Source organism: Globicephala melas, chromosome 21 (genome assembly GCF_963455315.2).
Source record: "Globicephala melas chromosome 21, mGloMel1.2, whole genome shotgun sequence".
In the NCBI taxonomy this organism is placed as follows: domain Eukaryota; kingdom Metazoa; phylum Chordata; class Mammalia; order Artiodactyla; family Delphinidae; genus Globicephala; species Globicephala melas.
The window spans coordinates 13,987,430-14,003,637 of NC_083334.1; the positions used below are offsets into that span (position 1 = coordinate 13,987,430).

General features: G+C 38.7%; 2 protein-coding genes across 3 annotated transcripts in view; one reads left to right on the forward strand and one right to left on the reverse strand.

The window, feature by feature from the left end:
* SORBS2 (sorbin and SH3 domain containing 2) overlaps nt 1-6,763 on the reverse strand; it is a 319,803-nt gene extending 313,040 nt beyond the window's left edge. For both annotated transcript variants that reach the window (XM_060291644.2, XM_060291645.2), the window contains exon 1: nt 6,592-6,763. The gene's annotated coding sequence lies outside the window, so the exon portion shown is untranslated. The remainder of the gene's footprint in view (nt 1-6,591) is intronic.
* Nucleotides 1-16,208, forward strand: part of TLR3 (toll like receptor 3) — a 366,722-nt gene that overhangs the window by 287,746 nt on the left and 62,768 nt on the right. The window lies entirely within an intron of this gene.

Below are 16,208 nucleotides of genomic sequence, written 5' to 3' on the forward strand. Positions count from 1 at the left end.
CTGAAATCCCTGGGCTTCATTATAATTTTCTCCCTAAAATACTGGCCCATCTCAGGGAACAGTTTCACATCTTATAACACACATTAGTCTTCCCTATCTTCTACCTGTCTACCTTGCTGTTCATTCATTCATTCAAGCTATGCTAATCACTTTTCTCTACATTCAAGGAGTTCAAACTGTAATGGGGAAGATAGACAATATATTGTGATGAGTAGAATGATGAATTCCAATATTAATTAGATAACATGTGTAAAATGCTCACCTAAAAGAGCACCTGGCAGATAGTAACGATCATCAAATATTAGATATCTGATTATAAGGTATAAAGAATATCACTGAAATGAAGCACATGACTCCCGTTCTGTGTTCAGTGATGAACAGGAGATTTCTGGGAAATGGGAGGAGGAAGAAATTCTGCATTCCTTGTCAAGGAAACAACACGTATAAAGGCAAACATGGTGGAATGCCGACTAAAACAGCACTTGGTGTTGGCAGACTCCAAGAATTTCTAGGGAATGAGGGAAGGAGGCAGTGGACTGGAGGGGCAGGAGGTGAGGCTGCTAAATTAGGCAGATGTCAGATAGTAAAAGTCCCCTTTATACTATGCCAAGTCATGCATTTGGACTTGACTCTGGAGCAGGAAGAATTATTTGCAAATTATTAAATGCCTACTCTGCAACAGATGGCATCACAGATACTTGACATTCTTTATCCTGTTTAAACTTCGAGTGAGATACAAGGTAGATAGACATCAGTTTGGTTTCATTGTTATGGACATCAAAGGGTCAGCTGAGAAAATAGTACAGACAGGATTTGAATGAAGGTCCACTGGATTGAAATTTCGTGTTCTATTACACCACATTTTGGAAGAGATTGGACTAAGTTAGTGGGAGGTGAGGGGTAGCACTCGGATATGTTTTAAGAAAATGAATAATGTGAATAAATTTGATTTTTAAACTCATAACTTTGCAGCAGTGTGGAGAATAGATTGAGGAAGGAAGAGCCTAGAAGCAGAAAAGCCCATTAAAACCTGAAGCAGTAATATGGTGAGAGGTGTAGGAGTCTAAACAAAGAAGATGGGAAATTCAGAGAAAATGTTGAATCTAAGATCTATTTGGTAAAAATAACCGACAACATCAGCATTCTCAAAATGCTCACTGACATTTCATCACATGAAGCCCAAGTGATGGAGGCTTAACCATCTCACCGTAATGATCGGAGGACAAGAACAGGGGAAGGAAAGACCAAGAGTTTTTGCTATAAGCGGTAACTGGCCCTGTTAAGAATATTGTGGGAGCTCCCTGGTAGCCTAGTGCTTAGGATTTCAGGCTTTCACTGCCATGGCCTGGGTTCAATCCCTGGCTGGGGAATTGAGATCCCACAAGCTGTGCGGTGCAGCAAAAAAAAGAATGAGGTTTTGAACATCCGGCTACCGTTCAAAATTCAACCTATTTTTTTAATAACAAATAAGGAAGCACTCCCAGAGCTGGTGAATCAAATGAAAGTAGAGGCAGGTAAAGGATAAATTCTTGGAGAGGCGCTAATCAAGGGAGAAAGTTATGGTTTTGCCACAGTTAGTAACAGGGGAGACCAGCATGGGCTGCAGAAGCTCTATATTAATGTGCAGGCTGAGGGTTTGGAGGCAGTTTTCACAGAGATTCTTTATTCAACTCAGATATTTACCTAGTGCTTCTGTGTGCCCAATAGCATGGCTGGGCAGTGATAAGCGCCCCTTCCAGGATCCCAGTAATGATTTTTTTTAAATGCATTTTTGGAGCCTTAAGAAATATAAGACCATGCTGGGGACAATACTTTTAATTTTTAATACACATTTTGACTTGTCGAGAATTGGGTTTTTTTAAAATTAGTGTTTCCTGTTTTTCCACTAAGAACAGGCAGAGTGTGATTTAGAGAGAGACACTTCAGAACTTCACAGGGACCTCTACAAGGGGCGATCCCCTCCATAGCGCTGGGGAGAGGGAGATTGAAAGTCCCTGTGAACAAAATATGAATGGACTAGAGTCTTCTTCAGAAGAAGAAGCTGAATGTCCACCAAATAAACATACAAATGTTTCCCTGTGTCTGTCAGTAGGAAAATGTCTAATGGTACAGTTTAAATAGGAGAAAGAAGGATGCTACCTTAGACTGATTGATTCCCAGGTCATAAACCCAGGCGCTCCCTTCAAATGATCCCATACTGACATCATACTAACACAAAACAAGGCGACATTTTTTGGTAGTGCTCCAGCAGAATCACTCCCTTGTTTTCCATGACCTACATCAGAGGGATTTTGTAATAACACAGTCCTGGTTGTTCATAGGCAGGTACCATCACATTACCACTCGGGCATTTTACAGAAAACTTACACTTGGCTTCCCTTCTCAGTCCATGACAAGGATTTTGAAAAGTCCTAAGAAGGGTTTACAAAATCATGAGGGATGGACCCGGACTGCTCATGCAATGCCTGGGATACGGCTTTATGTGTTCCCTAATGATGAGGGTGTGGCTCATCACCCAGCTCATTCTAGAGGCCCAGCTCGATGACAGGCTAGCGCTGTCCTATAGTCGCTGCCCTTCGTCCCTGTTAGAAACCAACCTCCACCTCCCAGTAGGTGGCAGGTACTCCTGGTGTCCTTTGATGGCTGTTCTCACCAGTCCTCCCTGACATGGCACATTCTGGAGTTGGCTCCTTCACGAATGAGAGGAAACTGTTACTTTATCAGAGTGGACTTATCAGATTTGCTTGGGAAGTTCCCGGGTATCCGCAGTACCACGAGGGTGCCGGGACACATTGACCTGAGGCTTCGGAGAGATGCTGAACAAAAGGAAATTTTTCCTAATTCACAGATTTTATTGCAAGGTCAAATGGAGTCGATTAATTCAGCCACTTTACTCTTCACGGAACTTAGGTAGCTTGGTAGCTCAACATGCATACCTCGATCAGCTTCTTGGGAAATAAATTGTGTTAATAAGTTGAACGAACACTTGTGTAATATTTTCTATGAGACAGCCCTTTTGCTAGGCAATGGTAAATTTGAAGTCAGACTCTTAACTCCAATCTGGGGAAGGAAACAAACAAACATCCCCAAAACTCTAAAAAGAAGACAGTATTAAAAGAGGTAAAAGAAAAAAGTTAAAAGAGCTTTTTATGATGTTACTTTATCCAGAGGTGTTTACATTTCAGTGGTATCACAGGTGGAATTTAAGACGCTGGCCAGTGAGTGGGGGGTTTTTGACTTTGGGACAATCAGGACCCTCCCATTAGCCACACGGCCAGGGCAGCGCCCTAAACGTTCAGTCCTCTCGTAGCAGGACAGCAGGTGCGGGAAAGCAGTGAATGGGAGTTCATTTTAAGTTCAAGAAAATTGAGGAGGTACAACTGAGTTACCTCAAATGGGGAGAGTTTGAAGGGCTTTGCAAATGTGAAGGTCACTCCTTTTCAGAGGCTGTTTTGATGTTCTTTGTTTAGATCTAAGCTGAGCATGCGGACAGCCAGAGTTAGTTTTCAACAAAGCCATCCTCCACGTTATCTCCTTACATGCATCCTGGCAAAAATAATCATCATAAAAATAAACATTTTGCTCTGTCCCTTAGTTTTTTGTTTTTTGGGTTTTTTTTTTTGCAGTACGTGGGCCTCTCACTGTTGTGACCTCTCCCGTTGCGGAGCACAGGCTCCGGACGCACAGGCTCAGCGGCCATGGCGCACGGGCCCAGCCGCTCCGCGGCATGTGGGATCTTCCTGTACCGGGGCACGAACCCGCATCCCCTGCATCGGCAGGCGGACTCTCAACCACTGCGCCACCAGGGAAGCCCTGTCCCTTAGATTTTGTTTTCTGTCCCCTTGTTTATTCCCCTTCAAGCCAGTAGATAAGTTCTTCCTAAGAACAGCATGAGGTCACTGCTTGCAGCAAACGTCTTCATAGATGACCAAGGAAAACAAAGTGTGTATGTATCATGTTTCTCACCAACATTGCTGCCTACCTAGGCTTTCTACTTTATTTTGGACCCAGAGACCAATTTTACGTTCCTAGTCCACCAGGTCTGTCTGTAGGCGTTAGTAAGTTATCTTGGTGTGATAAGGTGTTTTCCAGCCTCCAGTGACTGCTGCTTCTCTCAGTAGCATCCCTTTTGCCTGGACTCCCCACCTCCCCACTTTTTTTTGTAATCTCTCTCCTACTCAGCAGTCCCCTATCAGCATCTGCTCTTAGGTCCTGCCCAAAGACCAAGGTGTAATCATATCTTCAAGTAGTCTTGCCAAGGCTATTTGCATTTAAATGGGATTCAAAGCCTTACACTGAAGGCATTGCTCTCACAAGGCAGAAATTTAGACATTGTTGGAGAGATGGAAGAGAATGCAGGGGGTGGAGGACAGCGATGAACTAACAAGGGCCTTTCTCCTGCTTCTACAGTAGTCAATTCCCTCTTCTAAGTGTAAAGAGTAATCACGTCTATACCCAGTCAACCCCAAGGAGGTCAGACTTGACTTTGACATCATATCTTTTCAATTACACCCTTCTCCTATTTACATAAACTACGTGTAATTATGTGGATTCCTCTAACTCTCACAAGCCAGCCAGGTAGGGCTAATCTGCCCAGGTTCACAGGTAGGTGGCAATGCTGGGACTTATTAAGCCAGATCTGTCTGGAACCAAAGGCCAGTCCCCGTCTATTATTTTACCCCCATACAGCTTCCGAGGAAAATGCCCCTTCCTTGCTTTAATTCCATCCCTTTAACCTGTCTCTTGCTGACCTAAAATGCTTTATTGATTCCAACCTCATTTTCTAACATTACACTTTTATTCTTCCTTTAATAGAAATATGTGTTACATCATGTCAGGTGTAAGGACACTTCTTATAGTTCAAGTACAAGATATCACCCTTCTATATTCTCTTCTGCAGAATAACACTAATTCCTATATTCCCATTACCATTCATCGAAGTTGCTACTGAATTCCCTATGGCCATCCAATTAATCAGCTAATTTTGCATTCTCCAAAGCCATGTCTTTTAAACATAGAAATAAAAAGGCAATAATTTCACATGTATAAAAAATATTCTTGTTTTTATTGTATAGTTGATTTTTAAATTTTAAGACTTAGAATTTTAACTTTTATATTATTTTATTATGATGAACGTATTATAACTAAATGGTGACTTTTCAAGTTTAAACAGTGATTTAAAAATATTAGCTATACATATTATTTTTATTGTTTATATGATATTCTATAAATAAAATCATGCATCTTATAAATATTTATAGAACCTGAAAGTCACAAAGTGTATCATAATACATAATTAATGATGTTACAGAGGCAAAGTGTATTTAGCGCCACAGACCATAATTAATAAATAAATGAATAAAAGCAAGGGTAAAAAAATACCACTGGCCTAGAAATTTAGAAACTATAACCAATGCCTTAATATCCCCCCTCTTTTAAAAAATACACAAAGAATTTGCATTACTTAAGAGAGCTTTCAGAGACATAATATGGAAACATTAGTCCTGATAATTAGCTATAGAGGTTAAAATGTTAATGGGCCATGCTTTTCAGAGATAACTGGAAAATGAAGCAAAGCACTTCCTGCATTCATTTCTGCTCCCTGAGACAACAGTTTATCTCAACTTCATTCAGGCCACCATTGATAATCCACCAATGTGTAATTTCAAATGTCCCACAGAGGATAACATACAACTTGCCAGTGAAACCTTTCTATATGGCTAGCAATTTAATGTCTTAGCCGTAAGTTAAATCTTGCCTAATGTATGGTAAATGATGGAAAGCCCCTGTTATATCCATTCCTTCCAACAGATAATTGATGCAGAGGAGAGACAAAAGAAGGGGCTCACTCTAAAAAATAAATGCCCCACAGAGCAATCTCATGCCTCACCTAATGCAGTGTGTTTTCATGGGTTTTTGTTACCCTGCAGCATATTAAATTATCCTCCCAATTACCTTGGCAACTAACACAAGGGCTCCTAATATGCTGATGACTTTTGGACAATTACACCAGCTGTCAGTAAGAAATGATAATTAAGGTATCTTAATTATTAAGCACGGTGAGAATATGCAAAGTGTTTGTTTTTTATAAAACTTGTGTCTAAAGCATAGAGGAATCCTCATACCGACAAAATTCTCTTTCTCTACCTGAGATCAGCATTGTGGTCCCTTTTCTCTCTGGGGCTGGGAGACAGCCAGATAAACTGCAACGACCTTTGAGATATGTGGTCCCCCTACTCCAGTCCGCCCCCCCCCCAGTTCTTTCCCTGGGTCTCTTTAGTTATAAAGGTAGCAGAATGTGATGATTTAAAGCCACATTTTTGGCCAGCTTACCTTCAGAACAATAGCAACAATAACAAAGAGTCAGTCCTAATAAAGGGTCTTTAAACAGTCGGCTTAAGCCACGTAAAAGTGTTCCTTTATTCTGCTTATTACCGTCTCCCCCAGAGGTTAACCGTCTTAAAACGGCTGGCATTTCGACTGAGACCAGGAACAAAGCATTACTAGAAAGCAAAGAGATCCTCCAGCGCCAGCATCTTGCTTCCCGTAATTCTCAAGAAATAGAACAACTCAATGAAAAAGAACCGATACCTTTGAACGAGAACATTCCAGCACAGGAATATCGTCTTGTTGGCTGCTGTGCAGAATGAGTTGCTTGGGCATATATCTCTCTCTTCTTAGCTACGGGGTCTGCTTGGTGACTGCTGCCAACATAGGGAGCGTTACAACATGTATGTGGTGTTCCTCCGCAATAAAAGGAGACTAACCAGCCCAGCTTGGCGCTGCTCGCCGGAGCCATCAGATCTTTAGACCCTCGCCATCCGATTGGCTGCTTGCTAGTCTCACTGTACTCGGCTGCCTTAACCTTCCACTGTGTTCAATATATTTTCCCCAGGGATATAGTCAGAGAATTGCTGGTTAGGGAATTGGAGGCAGGTTAAATTGAGCTGGTTTTAAAAAGCAGTGACATGATTTCCTATGAACATGTCTAATGTTTAATTTTCCAAAGTTCTACATAACCTACCCGGAAGAAACCTAATAAAATGGATATAATTTAACAACAGCAGTTTTGTGTTTCCTCTCTGAAAATACCTTGAGCTTACTGCACGCATAACACAGCACCGAAGTGATCAGGTGGCATCTTGCAGCGCAGCATGTCTGTATAATCAATATTAAATCAAAACAGATGGGGATGACAGAATATATTAAGAGGGTTATTAAAAATACCAGGCCATGCTGTTGAATGAGGCTGCTGAAGCCATCTCAAGAAAGTGTTATAAATCACTTACACAAAATGCTCTTACAATATTTATGGTTGACTTTATATATATAGCTACGATAATGAAAACCTAAAGATCAATGACAAGCAGTAAATGCTTTGTTACCATCTCTAGAAGAAAAATACCAGAAAGAAATATCAAATCCTGTATTCTATGAAAGCAGGCCAAATAAGGAAAGAATAAAAAAGTACACCTTTATCATCTCCTATCCATATATTAGTTTCAATTTTATACTTAACTTTGGTTAAGGATTTAGAGCAGAGTATTTTAAAATACCCATTGGTATATATATATTTTTTTAATGAGAGGCTTCAAATTAAAGATGGTGAATTGACTGCATATATTTAACCTTCTGTCCCTCACAAGACCTCACTAATATGACAATAAAGTTTTTATTTTAAAAACCATAAACCCACAAAGACAAAGAAACAGGGAAAATTTGCAACCAAATTTAGAGAATTGGAAAGCAGATGGATAGGTGGGAAGCGAACAGGGAAAGCTGAATCCCAAGATAGTAATGGAGAAAGTCGAGAAATGACACCAGCCCAAACGAGCTCTGGAATTAGAGACATAATGAATATTTGGAAGTAGAGATAAGGTGGGGCTAAAAACAGCAGGTGGTCTGACCACCCATCCTTCATCTTAATAGAACACTGGAGGTGTATTCTCTGGAGAGACTAAAACAGTCTCTCTGAACTGGCATGGGTTTAAAAAAGGTACCAAAATGAAAATATGAGAGTTAATGGGAAATGGGTCTTCTTTCCTGCACTCAGCTCCTGGGAGACAGGTAGCAGTGTGTAGACTCTTCAGAAAGGACATTTGAAGAGTGCGCTCTGGGGACTCTGACCAGCCCAAAAGATAAGACTCAAAGGAGCTAATATTGGACACTCCCTAACAAATGGCACAACCAGATGACCCAGCAGTGAAGCCACATTACTCAGCCGTACACAAGAGACTTTAGTGCCTCACTCTTATGTATGACAAATACCTAATATCAAAGCAGAGACCAGAACAAACAAAAAACAAGCAGGCAAAAAACAGGCAGACAAACAAACATGGAAAAAGTAAATTGGAGGAAACAATGGGTGTATAGGGAGAACAGTTAAATACTATCATTAATGCCCCTATCAAAATAAAAGATGCACAAGCAGCTCTCACTTTGCATGGTTCCAATATGCATGAATGTCAGTTACACAGTTTAGTTTATAGCACCATTCCCCTGGTAATACAGCTCAAATTTCGGTTACCATGGCGTATTAACTAAGGGTAATTGCATAGTGTACAAACTTTTCTGTTGGCTCTTCTGCCCACAGTCGCTAGTAGTAATAGGTGCACATCATGATCAGTGACCAATCACATCACTCTTTCAAAGTCTGTTGGTGATTGTGACCAATCACAATCACTGAGCATCTGTTAGTTCACACACAGACTGCAGAGTATGTAGTTATGTCACCGCATTGTCTCCAACTGATAAACCCATGTGACATTTTCCAGAATGGATGACGGAAAGAAGAAGTTGGCCAACAGAGATGAAATGAAAAAATGATCACACAGGAAGTGAAATTCGATATGATTAGTAAATGGAGGTACCAAAGCAAAATAGGAATGGGTTGCATAAACTATATTGCAAAAGTCCAGTGAATATAAAAGCCAAGGTAAAGTTGCTTGAACATCTTTTAGTTTAAATTTTACTAGGAACAGAAAGCTGCTTACGGTTAAAGACTGTAATTTAAAAAAAAATTAATTTGGTTGGCAGTCAGGTCAGAGTGTTAATGGTAGTCGCCACATTAAAAGAAAATGATAATTACAAGAGAACGGAAGAAGAAACTTTTATCACCAGTAAAGGCTAGTTTCATTGTTTCAAAAGTTGGCATGAATTGATTAATATTAAACTATCTTGTGAAATTGCTAGAACAGAAAAGGATGTGGCTATGAAATTTGCACCTAGATTCCAAAGATTGGTTAAGGCAACTGAGTATGATAAATTGGCAAATATTTTATATGGATAAAAGTGTTTGTGATGAAAAGGATGAAGATGTTTGAGAGGAAAATAATTTACATTAAAGGCTCTTGGAAATATTTCATGACACTAAAAGCACAAAGGATAAATGGTTGGAAGCTATCACAAACTTAGAAAGGAGTATGACAATTCACCAAGACATGGAAAAAAATGCCCATTTAGTGGTTACACCATGAGAAGGAGGCAAGCACTGTTTTCAGAAAGAAAACACTTTGATGTTTAATCTTTTTAATGTTTTAAATTACAGTATACTAAGTAAATATTAGTTTTATCATTTTTAATTTTCTATACATTTAAAACTGTTAGCATGAGTTTTAATGTTCTGAAAATGTTGTCCCAGTTCACAGAACAATTGTTATTTTCCCCATAGATTGTTAAGATGGCTTTGCATGGTTTCTGCCTGAACGCTCATTTTTACAATTCTGCACTGCCATGCAAAATGAAGACTGACTTTATTTTATCTGAGATCCAAGAACAGGCAGTTACAAGAAAGAAATACATGGAACATAAAAAAATCTCTTGGGAAATCTCAAGAAAAAATATTGGAAGATAAAGTTGAAGAAATATTCTTGAAAGTTGAGTAAAAAGATAAAAGAAGGAAAATCATGAGAAAAAAGGTAAGAAAATTAGAGGTTATAGTTGAGGAATCCAACATCTGGAAAACAAAAGATCTAGCAAGAGAGAGTGAGGAAAACAAAAGGAAGAAAACCATCAAAAAATAATTCAAGAGAAATTCCCATGAGTTTCCAGATTGGAATTACACCATTAAAGCACATGATTGCCTCATGATTGTGGAATTTCAGAAAACTGAGGACAAAGAAGATCCTATAGACTTTTGAAAAGAAAACCATGCATTTCATGTAAAGGATCAAGAATTAGGATGGTATTATTCTCCTCTTAGCAACACTAGAAGCTGGAAGACAATGGAAAAATGTCTTTAAAAGTCAGAGGGAAAATCATTTCCAACCTAGAATCCCATATCCAGCCGAATTATCTCTAAGAGTTCAAACAGAATAAGACATAATTTTTTGATATCTAAGGTTTTTAAAATTTCCATCTCAAAAATTTTTTTCTCAGGAGTTTAAGAGGATATGCCCCAGCAAACTAAGAGAATAAAACAAAAAAGAGGAGATGCAGAATCAAAAGAACTGGGATCTAACATGATAAAAAAGTCAAGGAGCCAGCCACCCATCCCCCAAGATGGTATAGGAGTAAGATTTTAAAATAAATGCTATGTAACCAATCCAGGGAGCCCCCAGCCCAAATTAGAGCAGGCCAGAAATTTCCAGGAGAGATGCTGCTGGAAGATAAAACTGATAAGATGTATAACCGATATTTTCAGAAAGATGCACAAGAAAATAATCCGTTGATGATGATTGCCTCTGGAGAGCAAAACTGGAGGGTCCAAAGTGGGGAGGGGAAAACATTTTGTCCTATATATTTTCTATACTGTTAAGTTTTCATCATAAAATTTTTAATGAAATTAAGTAATTTTAAAATGCTGTAACTTTTATCCAAGAAGAAAAAAAGTGCACTTTTGCCATTTAAGTGCTTGCACTTCTATAGTAACTTACTAATTTGATCTTCATATTGAACTTGTTTTCTAGTTTACAAAAAATAAGACTTTGATCCATATAAAAATTAGAGTAATGTACCAGGCTAAATAAGCATGTATAGTGTTTGTTACACAAATCATGTCACAAACATAATGTATTTCAATAATAGACATAAATTACTCCTTAAGATTTCCTTGAATAGTGAATAGTGTATTTGTAAGCTATTCCTTGAAAACCCTCCGAGGCACTTACTATGGGTAGAACTCCTTGGGGGAGGGGAGGTGATGTGGCTGTTAGTCTCTGGAGGTGGAACTAGAGATAAAGAATTCAGGGATGGCTGCCAGCGAGATGGCTAACATCCCCTCACTAAATCAGTAACGTTACTAAATTTATGTATTACTTTCTGGGAACAGAATTTTCATGAAGGGGTGAAGAGGTTGGGCTTCTGGTCATTATTATGGAACGAATAGAAGCAGGTCATATTGATATAGAATCTCGGAGGCAGAGAAAAGAAGTTACAGGGATTGAGAGAAATCGTGTGGAATGCTTTTTTTAAATTTTTTTTTTTTTTTTGCTGTATGGGGGCCTCTCACTGTTGTGGCCTCTCCCGTTGCGGAGCACAGGCTCCGGACGCGCAGGCTCAGTGACCATGGCTCACGGGCCCAGCCGCTCCGCAGCATTTAGGATCTTCCCGGACCGGGGCACGAACCCGCGTCCCCTGCATCGGCAGGCTGACTCACAACCACTGCACCACCAGGAATGCTTTTGATGGTAATTGCAGCGGAATTGTAGTTATGGTCAGGGCTGTTCAGGGTCTTCGTTGCTGCACGCGGGCTTTCTCTAGTTGTGGTGAGTGGGGGCTACTCTTAGTTGCAGTGCGTGGTCTTCTCATTGCGGTGGCTTCTCTTGTTGCTGAGCATGGGCTCTAGGCACACGGGCTTCAGTAGTTGTGGCATGTGGGCTCAGTAGTTGTGGCGCACGGGCTTAGTTGCTCCGCAGCATGTGGGATATTCCCGGACCAGGGCTTGAACCCATGTCCCCTGCATTGGCAGGCGGATTTTTAACCATTGCGCCACCAGGGAAGCCCAGAAAATACTTTTCAAATCAACCTTTTTGGTTAGAAAATAAAATAAGCATTCCTTTAGCATGTACCTTTACCTTCAGAATATAATCTGTAAGACTAACTTGTTATAAAAGATGGCTTTTCACAGCTGACATTTCTATTCAATCATATATTCATTTAGTTATTCATCAAACATCGTATATCTCCTTCATGTTGGTACCCGGATTTGTGTGGAACTGGATTTCAAGGTATAGAAAGGAAGACTGGAGGGAAGAGTATTAGAAAGAAGAGACTGATCCATCCTATAGTATAATCCACCCGGTCCATCCTGTACCCTCTACTTCATAGGATATACCCAAGGATATTACATACTCGGAGATGCCCTTTAAGTTTACCTCTTCCTATGCCTATGTAATCTATACAAGCAGATGCTAAGTGATCATGGACTTTTCCTTAAATCTTGGCTTTTAGAAATTAATTGAAAAATAAAGCAACTTCTGCTGTTATGGAAGTGAAATAGCTAACTTAAAATGGCAGACTGCCTATTTAACGAATTGAATTTATACATTTCTAACAGAAACTTTACTGTAAAGTAAGGGGATCTCTAAAGTTTTGAAATATAAATGTTAACTGACAGTTCCAAATCCAAAAACAAGGATACAGATAATTTTGATAATCAACAAATGGTATAAAAAGGCAGCCCCTTTCCTTCCTCAGCACACTCTGTTTACAGTAGTTTAGTTCTTTTGAGTCTGTCACTGCTTTTGTCTTCTCACTTCAAAGCCATATTCAGCTGCAGATTTCAAACACAATGCAAAAGGCTGGTGTCTGCTTACTAGAGCTGAAATGCTTTGTTTCAGAGTTGCCTTAACATCTAAACTTATTGGTCTAGATTTACCACCTTGACCTACTTCATTCATTTATTTTCATGAAAATTGAGACTTCTGGTGCTGATTCACTCACATGAAAGGCATCCTTTAGACCAGTGTGCAGATAAAACTAATTATTATTCTGGTAAATTGCTCCATTCATGTTAGCTCTTCTGGTCAATAACTAGAGGAAATAAAATACTTATATCTCTATAAGTTATTCTGGGGAGCACTGAGGTTTCTACTTTAAAACTTGTTTTAAAGCACCAGTATAATCCCTGATAAAAAATAAATCATCCCTCAGCTAAACTTCCTATTGTCTCCATCTCCTTCAGATACATTTAAATCATAACCACCTGCTGTTGACACTTGCCCCTACCTCCCCCACCCCCAATAAAGCAAAGGAAGATAGGGAAACAGGTGGAAATTGAACTGAATGCATTTTATTCAAAGCATCTTCCTTTTTCTTCCTTCTACGCTGGCTCAAGAATAAGAGGGTAGAGAGAAGTTTAAGGAAGGCCAACTCAGATACTGAGAATCAGAGGAGAAATAACGAAAATTCATAGTGTGCACTTTCTAGGAGAAAGCTGGTAAAGATCAAAACACAACAAAGCTGTTATTGAGGGTCAGCGCTTCCTTCATACCCACAGAGGTCCCTTTCATGGTGTTATGGTTATGGTGTTATGATGAAAGCATTCATCATTGGTATTCAATACCAAATGAGTTGCATCTATTAGATAAAAATTCATTTGTCTTTAATGATCAAATATAAATATAACTAACCAGTAAAGCATAAATCAGCACGAGGTAAATGGAAACACTTTGGTTAGTTGATATGATTCCAGTCAAAAGCTAGAACTTTGAAAATTTTATGTCAGCTTTTGCTGCTCAGTCACGGGAAAATGATGATATCCATTATATTTTTAACGCATTGAACACTTTTGTAGATTCCCATTCTTAATTTATCAGATTAGAATCCCAGAATGGAAATCAATCCCTGATGTAAACAAAGGATCTGGTTATGAAATTGAAAACTAAAGGTCAGTACTTGACAAACTAACTTTTTGCCAAAACTATTCAACTAGAATAGCTATGGTCGTATCTGTTTCATGAACAGGGGTTCCTGGTAAGATTTCATTTGAAGAAAGGAGTCTATTGCTAAAAAGAGGGTTGAAAATCACAACTCTAAAGTGGTAGCATTGGAATCTAAGTGGCAAAGTACCAATATGACATCAAGCATTATCTTTTCTTCCCTCTAAATGTACTCTTGTAGTTACTATATTTATCTATAAAATCAATTCATTTATTCACTGTGCCACTCCAAAAAGCATTCTGAGGCAGCTCACTTATTTCTACTTTGTAATTTAGTTGATTTGTATGCACCTTCTCCACTAAGTTATGAGCACATTAACAATAGATACCTCCCGTGCTGAATAAGTCAATGGAATGTAATCTCTGAAGCCCAGCGAATAATTTCAGATTCACAGACTCAGATTTTAGACTTGGAAGCTTAGATTTGAGATCATTATACACAGTTTGATAGTACAACCTCATTTTTATTAAAAATAGTATGTTGATGCATGGAAATCCCTCTAAAGATATTTGAGTATATCACTTTTTTAAACCTTAAGAATTTGAATGGTATTAGGTGGATGTTCACTCATCTGTTCCCCAGTAGACAGTGAAAGTCTTCTGCTTTAAGGGTTCTTGTGTTCTCCTTGACCCTTTGCATGTTCCAATACATTCTTTATTATTTTACTTTTTAAATACTTTTTTGAGATATATTTTATATATAGTAAAATGCTCAGCTCTCTGTACAATTTGACTAGTTTTGAAAAATATATACACCCTGTAACCAATCACCAAAATCAAGGTACTGAACATTTCTATCCCCTGTCAAGCACTTTCATTCCTCTTTTCATTAAACTCTCCTTACCCCAAAGCAATCACTGTTCTATTTATATCACTAAGAACTAAAACTCATATAAATGGAATTGTGTAGCATGCAGCTCACGTATGGTTTCTTTTACTCAACATAATATTTTGGAGGTTCATCCATGTTGTTGCACATATCAGTAATCCATACCTTCTTTATTTCCATTAAGAAATATCAAAACCGATGATCTATTTTCCTACGATGTACATTTGCGTTGATTCCTGTTTGGGGAAATTATAAATAAAGCTGATAAGAACATTTTTGATTAAGTCTTTTTATAGCATATGTTTTCATTGCTCTTGGATTAATATCTAGGAGTGGAATTGTTAGGTCATAGGATAAGTGTATATTTAATAGGGATGTTTAGTTCTTCTCTTTTTTTACTGATTTTTTGCCTACTCCTTGTAAGAATTTTTGATAGATGGAAATTAAAATTTCCTACTATGGTTGTACGTTTTGCTATTTCTCCATTTCATTCTGTCAATTTTTGCTTACTGTATTTTGAAGTTCTACTATTAGTTACAAATATATCTATAATTTTTATGTGGTAAATAGACTCTTTTATAATTATGAAATGTCCCTCTTTTTCTTTTTTAACATCCCTCATCATGAGGTCTACTTTGTCTGATAATATAGCCACACTAATGTCTTTGTGATTAATGTTTGCATGGCATATTCTTTTTCATTCTTTTATTTTCAACCTATCTGTGTCTTTATAGTTGAAGTATCTCCCATGTAATTGGATCTTGTATTGAGTCTTGAGTAGAGCCTCAGCTTAATCCTAAAGGGAGTTCTGCATCTTGAATAGCATCACAGAGTTGTCCTACCTTGAGGCAAAGGTGCTGAGGTTCTCAGTCCCAGAGCAGCCCGTCACCTTTGGGTGTGGGCTACCCTTGAGAGGGGAGGCATAACCTGTCAGACATTTCCTAGTGAGGTGCTTCCTGTCATCCAAGAGCAATTGTCCAGAGGAGGTACATCTGGGAGCCCTCGGGAGCTGACACTCAACTACAGGAGGAGTGCACTGCCAGCAACGGGTGGTCTCCAAGAGCATCCACTGTAGAGGCGTGAGGAAGTCGTGGAAGATGAAACAAGCAGAAACAAAGATATGGGAACTTATGGACGAGAAGTCATAACACAAGGTGGATAAAAGTAGAATATCCAGCTTATACCTAATGGAAGTTCTGGAAATAAATAGGTTAGCCAGAATGAGGGTCAACAGTAAGTAAAGATATATGCTTATTCTAACAAATGATGAACTGGGCTGGTGTGGATACCTATTATAAAATATAATAAGTGCTGGATAAGAGAGGATTTTTTAGAAATAGAGGAAGACATGATTACTTATATGGAAGGCACACTGAATTCTGAGCAAGATGAATATATCCATACCTACACTCATATTAAAACTACATAAAGTCAAAAATAAAGATAAAGAGGGAGAAAAGACAGTTTACCTATGCAGGTGAAACAATTGTGTAAACAGC